Source organism: Merops nubicus, unplaced genomic scaffold (assembly GCF_000691845.1).
Source record: "Merops nubicus isolate BGI_N331 unplaced genomic scaffold, ASM69184v1 scaffold7653, whole genome shotgun sequence".
Taxonomy (NCBI): domain Eukaryota; kingdom Metazoa; phylum Chordata; class Aves; order Coraciiformes; family Meropidae; genus Merops; species Merops nubicus.
Genome location: NW_008600883.1, coordinates 55,112 through 64,033, shown reverse-complemented (window position 1 = coordinate 64,033; position 8,922 = coordinate 55,112). Strand labels below are relative to the sequence as shown.

The following is an 8,922-nucleotide window of genomic DNA, read 5'->3' as shown; positions in this document are numbered from 1 at the left end:
CGCTCGCATCGCTGGTGGCTCTCTCTGGACCAGACGTGCCCGCAGTCAGCTCTCCCGTCAGAGGGGAGACCGTTTCCACTGGGGGGTGAGGGCTGCCCTGAGCTGTTCCAGCACAACCGCTGGGACCATGTCTGGTCAAACCCTGAGCAACCTCAGCTTGTTACACCGGGCTAGTGCCGCGGCGGTAGCACGAGCACTCGGCCTGCTGGCTGATAGCACTTTGTCCTTAGGTTTTACTTTAGTTCTTCCTCTCCAATGAATGCACAAAGGTGAGCTGAGGAAGGACCGACAGAAGATGGCCAGCCATGAGGTTGGGGTCTCCCTGTGAGGTGCAGTCTCTTTTCTAGAAACTGCCGTCTTGGGCTGCTCTCATGAAAGGCACTAAACCATGTTGGCTTACACGAGACTTTTACTGTCAGCACCCTTGGGCATTTAGAGGTAACCCTTCTTTTCCCATTTCTTTATCCTGTGCAAGTCCTGGAACCATGCTGTACTCTGTGGAGGAAGCTCGGGAGGCCACCACTGCATACACAGGGCTCACACAGCTACCAGACCAGACTCACGTGTGAAACAGTAGCAAGAAGGAAAGTAGTGCTCAGAGGGGGGGAGACAGAGGGGTCTGGCTGTGCAAGGTGGGTCACCACAGTGGAGATGCCTGTTCACAGGGTGTCTGTACTACTTACATTTCCTCCCCCTGCAGAATGTTTGATGTTATCTCTGGAACCACAGCGGGACTGAATATCGCTAAAATCGATCTTCTTGTTTAAAATCCTAACCTAAAAGGAATCGGAGGTAACTTACTATATGCCATAAACACACACCATTGGGGTGCAGGATGAGGGAATAAAGGTGATTTTGGCTCCTGCTGTGACTTCTTCTGACACTTGTATTGAAACATCAGAAAGTAAACCACACCAATTTCTGTGCTTAGTATGCTTAACACAGCCTATGTAACTACACTGTGCTGCTCTTCTCCCCAGTGAAGTGGTGGTGAAATACTAAGGGGAAAGTTTTTATATTGGGAGATATGAGAGGTGGCTATTCCCTGAAAAACTCGAAATTGCTTGCCTGGACTGGATGTAGCCCATGGACAGCCCGTCTTAGGCTCTCTTGAGTGATGGCCAGTGTTTCTGCTGAACTGGCCACACGGAGAAGATGGAAACCCTCCTTCCCACATCCCAGCACTTCAGCATTTGATGTGGAAACCCCAGATCCAGCCAGCTCAGGCACAAGTTGAAATCCTGAGGTACTCCATCCCTCCTTCAGCCATATATACACCCCTCCTATACAGCCATAGCACCAGCTACGCTCATACAACAGACCTCTGAGTGTCCTGAAAAAGTGGACTGACAAAATTAATGATACTGAAGTCAGATCTCTCTACTGCTCACTCTCTGTACCATCATCTATGAAAGGGCAGTGGATAAAACAACAGCTTCTGGAAATCTACAGCTGCAGTCACTGCTTTTTGATTTCTGGTGCTGGCCATAGCGTTGGTCACAACCACTTTCTGGTGCTAGCAGCACCGTGCTTCTCCCTCGTGCTCTTTGTTTCTGGCAGAACAAGTACCTGACCCTCCCGTGATGGTGCCAGCCTCCCTTACAGTTTCCAGGAGCCCACAGTTTTTCTGTGCTACCTCAGGCACAGATGTTCTGCAGGCATGTGACAGTGCCTGGAGCTGAACTCTGTGAAGGGCAGGCCACGCTGTCCCATGCTTGTCCCTCACCTTGACCCCCATGTCAAAACAGTTCCTCCTCCTGGCAGAAGTCTGGTGCCACCAACGGTTGTCCTCCCAAGGAATGAGGTGCTGCTTTATGGCACTTACCAGTAGGCAGGGAAAACTGGGTCAGGGTACACACCTGAGTGACACCACTTCCAGACTTCTTTCTGAGCAAGGGCAGGGGACTGCACTCACCAGCACTGGGCTTTTCAGTTGTGTGAGGAGGCATTTCTGGCCAAGGCTGCCTCTGCTGCCTTTGCACCAGGAGCCTTTGCTTACTCCAAGAGTACCACTCGTGCAGCGTATTTGTTCTCTGAGTTAAATATGGAGATCTTATACAATGTTATTGTGCATTTTATTTATCTCTAGGTTATTAATATATAATTTGAATTTACACTTTTTCCTGTACAGAAAGCCACAGAATTTTAGGCATTATCTATTCAAATTGCTAAAAATCACTTGTAGAGCCTTCACTGACACAGTACTTGTCACAGTCCTGGTGGCTGCTGTTGTAGGTAAACCTACAGCAACTAACCAATACTGAGATAAGAGAGGGAAAGCTACACCAGGGTACCTTACTGCAGCTTCTTACCACCCCAGGAACACAAAGCAGCTGCAAACCAGCTGAAGTGGTCAGTGAAAGGAAGAACAACCCTGTGCAGTTTCTGCTTTCTGGCTTCAGGTCCCTGAACTGCCCCAGGCTCCCTGATAAATCTGAGACAGGTCACTCCCTCCGTGCCTCACCTCTCCAGACTAGAGAAAGACTATTTGCTCCTTTACAGGGATACCAGATTTCACAGCTCTTGTCTCTTGCAGTGGGGATAGTGCCACATTTAAATAAATCCTCTCAGATTCAAATCCTCTGGCACTAAGCACCTGGAGTGCACCCTTGACTCAAGCTCAGTAAACTCCAAGAAGAAATTTTCAGAGGGTCACACTTTGCAGCTAATGTGAACAATGTGAAACTGTTTAATGATCCTCCTCATTCCATAAAAAGCATCAGCCAAACCATTAGGATGTTAATGTTCTCTCACTATAATTGGTCAAGATCTGTGGTGATGGCATGCTCAGCAATAAGAGTGACTAGAAAACTCTGTAACTAGTAGGTCACCTTCAGGAGGGCATCTTCAGCAGGCAAACTGATTTCTCTCCTTCTCCCTCTTATCTGCTTAATCTGTCCAAGTAAACCAATATAGACTGAAACATGAAAGCAAACGCCTTTGGAGCTTTCTGCCTGTGCTTTCTCTCAGCACACTAGCTGTTCCCCAGGAATGCTCCCTAGTACTTTACAAGACAGGTGTCACATCAGTTACAGAAACACACGTCAGATGTGCAGTCAGATCTGGGTCCCAGAGAGCTTCAGGCCAGACACAACTGGGCAAAACAGAAAGCCTTCCCAGCACTTTCTGAGCACATCTCTCTCAGCAATGGAACAGCAGCACCTCTGAGCAATGGCCACAGGGATGCATTTGCTCTGAAAATGCTGGCGTCATGGTCAGGACAAGACCTCAGCACTCTGGAGTGTGGGCCTGTAGCTTCAAATAGAGCCAAAGCAAGGTGATAAGTTGAGAGGTTGCCTTTGATCAAGTGCCTAAAGGTTGATTTGCACCCAGAAGTCTGACAGTTTATGAGTCTTATGGCCCACAGACCAGGCTGGCAGATATGTAAAGTACCAATCATCTCAATTATCCTCTGTCTCACTGGGTGAAATATGGTCGTGTAGAGGGGCCAGCAGGAGACCTATGTATCATCTATGTCCTATGCTGAGGGCAGAAGAAAGCCGAGTGATGTAAATGTGTTTTGCTGGTCATCTGGCACAGGAAGGAACTGTGCTGTTCCAGGCTTTCCCTGATGTTCTGTTTCTCCCTGTCTTGGAATTTATTAATACACCTGCACATATTTAAATCATGACTGGCCTCTATAACTAAGTGTTCCACAAACTAATGGAGCCTTGTTTCCTGTAAGTTAAGGCCTTAAACTGCTTAATCCCTCCCTCCAAAATTCTTCAGCAAGCCCTATCCTCTCTTGCCAGCAGTATCTCCTAAGCTTTCTCCCAGGCCAGCTACACTGGGAAGCCAAGACACAACCCACCAGCCGTTGTCTCTGATTGTGGAGAAGGGCTGAGTTATCACTGCCTGCACCCCAAGGACAGGGTTACACTGAGTCTCTGTACCCAGTCAACGACTATCACCCAACTTGGGGCTGGCGCCTGCATTTCTGACCACTGCTTCCTTGCCAGCACTGGTTGGAACTGGCCAACAAGTTACAAATGAGTTGAGGAAGGCTGAGACTGCCAGCCAGCCAGTGTGACTGCATGAGCTTTGTTTCCTTTGAGAAATCAGACTGTAAACATGAGAGGGAGAGTACCAGAGAGGGACGGGAACTATTTAGGCTAAAGACAAACTTTGGCTTGCAAACAAAGAACGTAAACTGACTGTGAATTATTTGAAGCTAAAATCTAGAGGGAAATTTATAACGATCAGAGCAGGGAGGCTGTGGAATTGCCTCCCAAGGGAACAGAGCTACGACAAGAGAACGGTAAACTTTTATGATGGCACTTGATGAAAGGAATTAGATGATGCAGCTGCCTGTGACAGAGAAAGCATGAACGCCGTGACTCACCAGGAAGGTCTCTGTGTTCCTCACTGTGTATGTACATCTTGTGTGGGGGTGGAGGTGTGGTAGGGGTGTACGTGTATGCACTTCAGTTGTGCTGCACATTACATGAAAGATCAAGCCTGCTCATGCTCTCATTCAGGAAAGGGAACACTTTAGTCTGTGGTAGAAACAGGACTGTTTTCTATCTTCACTCACAAAACATCCCAACAAGATAACATCCTGACAGAGTCCCTCACAATCCTTTCATTGACCTACCACTCTGAAATGGGTGTGTTCTCTTCTGATCTGATGCTCATCTGCCCAGGTATGCTGGACAAGGCCTAGAAAGTCAGTATTTTCATCTGGACCAAGCTGAGGTTTCTCAGCATTTGCCACATCCACGCAAAATTAAACCACAATGGAAAGATTAAGTCTTACAGACAACGCTGGGTTTATTCCACAAAACCACACTGCCCAAGGAAAAACTGTCTTCTCCCTGAAGCCCTGATAGTCTGACAGGCCTTCCGCTGGCTCTGTCCTTTGATGACTCCTCAGCAATGGTCCAGAATTGAAGCCCAGGGGAGACCGTGTGCCAGGGAGCACACAGTATAGCCTCACTGGCTCATGCTCCTTCCATGTTCCTGCCCAGCCGGAATCAGACACTGTGTTCCAAGACCACCTGCTCTGTTTGAATGTTGTCAAAGTACTGGGAGATGCAGGGCATTTGTGGGTAGTCTGCTAGGAAACCAAATGTTGAAGGTATTTTTCTCAGAGTTCATTTAGATGCATATATTGATCTGTACTCAGCAGTGTAAACTAACTCCCTTCCTAAGTGTAGTGGCCTGACTGTCAATCTAAACAGAAAGGGGCTGTGGCCCAAGGGCAACATCTACATTGTTTTTGTGTTAAGCTGGCTGACACAAGGAGAAGAGACAGGCCAGCAATACTTGTGAAACTCCTGGTCAGATATAAGTGTCCCTAAGGCTGCTCACAGAAAGTGAATTTGGATTTCAAAATTTCTATGTACAAGAGTCCAGGGGCCTCATGCAGGCCTTCCTCTGTCAGCACTGCACCACTGGGTTCAAAATGAGCAGAAAATTGTAGAAACACTGAGTGGAAGGCAGAAAACTGCAACAGAGAATTTAGTTCAGTCATGCCTCACTGCTAAAGACAACATCAATGACTGAAAACTGCTTATGATAAAGAGTTATGTCCCATTGCTGCCTAGACCCCTTCAGTTCAGCTGCTTGCACAGGAGGGAAAGCCCCTAAACTCATCAGCATCTGAGCAGAGAACCCATGAATGGCTTCCCTCCTGTGGCGTACTGCCCTGGTACACACCACAGCACAGATACATGAAGGAAAAAATTGTGATGCTTATGAAATTACAGGCTCTGAATGTATTTTCCCAGAAGCTGAAGATTTATGTCCTCCCTGCCTTGCAGTTAATGGCCTCTGAGAAGCTCCACCACAAACACTGCGCCTAAAGCATTTAAAAATCCCGCAGCTTGGCTCCACTTGCCTTTTGAACACGCTGTGGGGCTGTGATATTGGGAAAAGCTCCCAGACTCCTAACAATTTATCAAAGAGGACAGGTTCCCCCTACTTACCACAGCTTCACAGTAATCTGACAGGGCTGCATCTCAGGAAGGAGACACTATTTCAGTGTTTGCTCTCCTGGTTAAAACAGGGATTGAGTGAGACAAGAACTGGTCTTGCACGAGAAGCAAGGTTAGGTTAAAACCTGATTAGAATCAAAAGGCAGTTTTCAGTGTTTCCAAATCTATATGCTGCCAAGGACAGATGATCCTACAGTTTTCATGCTCCTGGCAGAAGCTACAGGTAAAGGGAGGGGGAAGGGTATTTACTTGGCCTAGCAAAGTCCTTGAAAAGAAAGACTTTCCACATCTACAAAGCGAGCTTGCAATCATGTTCAGCCTTTGTGCTCCTGAAGTTACTGGATCCACACACTAGTGAAGCTGCCAGCCTACAGGCTAGTGAGATTCAAAATAAAAAGCTGGGCTGGATGATGGCCAATTTACAGGCTTCTTTCTACCTATTTGCAAATCAATGTATTCATCTAATTACTAACCTAATAATTAATAATCTAATAAGGTGGCCACACTGAACTAGGCATGAACCTACCAATCAAGGAAGAGAAGACCTATAGAGAAACACTGAGAGGTTTTGCTGGGAAATACAAAGCAAAATGACCATTTTCCATGCCAGATGGTTTACAGTCAAGAGACAACAGCTGAATTTAACAGACAGCCCAAGAAGTGCAAGATCCACGTCAGATGAACACGTTCATAATCACTAAATCTGGGGAGCCTATCAAAAGAATGGTAATGAAGGAGGTTCACGCATACCAAATTAAAAAGATCCTAGGAGCTCAATTAATTCAGCTAAACCACAGGATCCTTTTTCTAGTACTCCCTTAAACAAAAGAACAACCATTTCTTTTTTTTTGCTGAACTGCAGAATTTGATGCCTCCATTTTAGAGGCAACAGTCCCTACCATGGAAAGAGTAGTACCAGCCTCAAGTATCAGGTATCACAGTTTTCAAATCAGTTTCTTTATCCTTAAGAAGGGATGAGCTCTGAGTCACCATGTCTGGATTTTCTTTACTCCAGCATAATGGGGAAAATTTGGTTGTTCAAGTTCAAAAAAACCACCTTGTGTTTACCCCCTCATGCAAGCCAAATTCCCCAAAGCTCAGCAGGTATGTCCCTTAGCATCTCTTTTTATTGATCCAATCCAAATTTTCAAAGTAGAATAAGATAAAAAACTTGGTTTTTATTCCTGGCCTTTCCCATCTAGCAAAATAAGCTCTTTTTCTCACCTTTCTGCACAAGACAGAACAGTATTATAGGACCAAACAGCTCTGAGCCAGATTATGTATTGCCTGAACATTTTTCCCAGAAGAACAACCTTCCCCATTTTATTGCCAAAATCTAGACTAGTTAGAGCACAGCTGAAAACACCTCCTCTGCTGAACTTGCTGCTGGGATGACTCAGACCTCCACAGGTATTTATGTCCTGGTAATTTCAATCTACTCTTAAAAAAATACAGCTTCTCCCCTTGCTATTAACAAGAGACCAACTACATATGATATGTCACGGCTGGGATTTGTCTCCTCTAGAGCTGGAATTAGTTGCTTAAGCTGCTGCTGTAGTTGGAATAAAGACACTGAATCCTCCAGAAAGGGATACCTTCAACACTAGCTAGGCAGATCAAACACACCCCGTCCGACTGGCAGAAACCAGGGCACTGCTGCTAACTGCTTTCCAAAGAGGGAGAAGCATCAGCTTATGGTGACTGTAGTCACTGGAAGTTTTCTCAGTGGCTAGAACTTCATCACCTTGTGGTCCACAGTTTGTCCTCAATGAGCATGATGCAAATTTTACAGATGGCTGAGGCAGAGAGATGAGTTTGTTCTGTCCCAGCCAGATAAAAAGTGAATGTCAGATCTGGATAAAAAGTCCTGATTCCCTGCTCATTTCTACAAACCAAACACCTTTCCTCACAGAAACTTTCTGAAACTTGCTAGAGGTTGGCAATGATTGCTTCCTTTTTCTAAAACATGAGTCAGGAAGAATATCTTGCTTTCTATGCAGAATAATGCAAGGCTTAATTGTGCAGACTGTACTTGGGCAAGCCTTCCACTAAATGAGTGCAGTCTGAACACAGGAGGTGCAGGACATTATTTCTGTACAATCTGCAATCATCAGCCAAATTTCTAAATTTCAAAAACTTAAAAGTTGTGGGTTTGAGCTGGGACAGAGTTTTGAAGGTATGTCTGAAACTCCTAATTTCTCTTCGCATTTGTAGACCCACGATTAACAATGGATGAGTTAGTTTCTGCTTTTCAGTCCAGAACAAATCCTTTCAAGTATCTTGCAAATCCCCAAACCCAGGAATGTATAAATAAAACAAAAGCAGACTGACAGAGATGAATTTATCTTACAGTTGTGTACTGTTGACTTGGTAAATGCCCAAACTTATTCCAAAGAATGCAGCTAACAGTGTGGACACAATTCCCTCCCAGTCTCTCATTAGCTAAGTAACATGAGCCATGTTACAATGCCAGTCCACATCTCCCCTGTACAGCTGCCTCCCGTGGCTTTGGTTGGAGAAAGTACCAAAGCTTGAACCTTGTAAGCTCATTATGTCCTGAGCAGGGACATTCTCTAACTTGGGCAAATGTTTTTTTTTGGCTCAGCTATGCCACAGATCACAATGGACTAGAGAAAAGTGCATGATGTGCTAGAAGGACACAGGAGACAGAATGGGACCCAGCAAGAGCTCAGTTTGTGCTTTTCCTTAGGCCTACATTCTCCACTACCTTTTAAGACACTCTTCATCAGTCAGTGCACCAATAGCATATATTCTAGATCTTCAGATTAATTTTTGGGCAGTCATCTGTTTCATAACATGGTGCAAAGATGTGAAACAGGAGGAAGAGGAGTTAAAAGATGCCACCTCAGGGGGAACTTGCTGAGTAATACCCTTTTGACCTGCAGTTCTTCCAGGAGGTGCCCAGCTCTGGTGTACTGCTAGACCTGTGTTTTTCTGCATGGACTTTGCTTCCTGGCAGGCTGTA

General features: G+C 45.7%; 1 protein-coding gene across 1 annotated transcript in view; it reads right to left on the bottom strand.

Moving 5' to 3' along the window:
* The window catches only part of MAP2 (microtubule-associated protein 2), a gene marked incomplete at its 5' end in the record, with an annotated part of 66,470 nt that overhangs the window by 2,445 nt on the left and 55,103 nt on the right, over positions 1 to 8,922 (bottom strand). The window lies entirely within an intron of this gene.